This window comes from Belonocnema kinseyi, chromosome 5 (assembly GCF_010883055.1).
Source record: "Belonocnema kinseyi isolate 2016_QV_RU_SX_M_011 chromosome 5, B_treatae_v1, whole genome shotgun sequence".
NCBI classification, from domain to species: Eukaryota; Metazoa; Arthropoda; class Insecta; order Hymenoptera; family Cynipidae; genus Belonocnema; species Belonocnema kinseyi.
The window spans coordinates 117,231,439-117,232,804 of NC_046661.1; positions in this window are offsets into that span (position 1 = coordinate 117,231,439).

The following is a 1,366-nucleotide window of genomic DNA, read 5'->3' on the forward strand; positions in this document are numbered from 1 at the left end:
ATTTGGGGTTCGACTGAGGGATCACATGTCAGTCCTGTCAGCGGAGCTGTACGCCATTTTTTATGCGGTTAAATTTGCCATAGAGCCGGTTTTAAGGAACGTGGTTATATTTTCGGATTCTTGGGCCGCCTTGGAGTGCTTCTCGCGTAGATTTTCGGACCCTAAGGGTCCCATTCTTGCTGGAGCAGTGTGTAACAGCGTTGCAGCGGTGGAGAGAGAGGGGTCATTTATCCGTTTCTGCAGGATTCCGGCGCACTGCGCTATAAGGGGGAATGAAATTGCCGATAAACTGGTGAAACGGGCATCTAGGTTAACTGTCACTGCGTTAAGGGGTTCGTCATTACGTGACCTCCGAGAGGTTTGCCGGAATGACTTCAGTTTCTGGGCTGCACTGTGCTGGCCTTACGGGGGAACTGATGGCCCGCGGAGGGCCTATTTCTAGCGAGTTAATGTTAAGACGCCGAGGCATTGGTTTTGTGGCCTTAATTTACCTAGAAGATTTATTAATCTGGTCACCAGAATTAGGACAGGTCACATCTGCACGGGGCATCACTTTGCGAGGATAGGTTGGAACCTCCCGATTGAATGTGAATGCGGTGCCCCGTTTAAGGATCTTTCCCATCTTTTGAATCAGTGTCCTACCCTGGCAGGGGGGAGGCCCGCTTTGCACGACTTTTTTGAGCGTGTTTGGCCCGGCCTGCCTCCTGGACAGGTAGATATTAGTGACTTTATCTTCGAACCCACGGAGGAGTCAGTGATTGAGCTTGGTCGCTTTTTTCAGCATGGCAATATTATAGTTTAATGTATAGTTTTTTTTAAATTTTTTTATTTTTGTGAATTTGTTAGGCTTTGCAATGAAATACCGACAAATGTTGTGCTTGTGGTTTGAATTTGGCGCCTTCCAGCGCAGGCGACTCCTATCCCTTCCCTCCAATATGGCGAGCGTGGTATGGAGTATGGGGTTCGACAGCGCTGACACTCGTGGAACGGAAATGGTTCGCTTGCACTCGACTGTGGTATTTTCCTGTGGCACAGTTGGAGCAGTGGTCCCAGATCTAAAACGAGATGTGGTCCAACACTATGACAGGGCTATGTCCGTGTAAATATAGTAGGAGACGCTGTAAATAACTGAGTTGCGCGCGCAACCCATTTCTCCTCTTCTGAATTTGAAAACTCAAAGGTGCACGATTGCCGGTCGGAGCACTTCGGCGTTTCTATTTATATATCTATCTGCTAACTACTTTGAAATAAATTCAGGAGATTGAGATTTTAATATTTCCAGATCTCGATACTGGCGTTTCACATGATTTGAATAGATCGCGCACATCTTGATATGCGTATATTTTGAGGTTATGTTATTTCATGT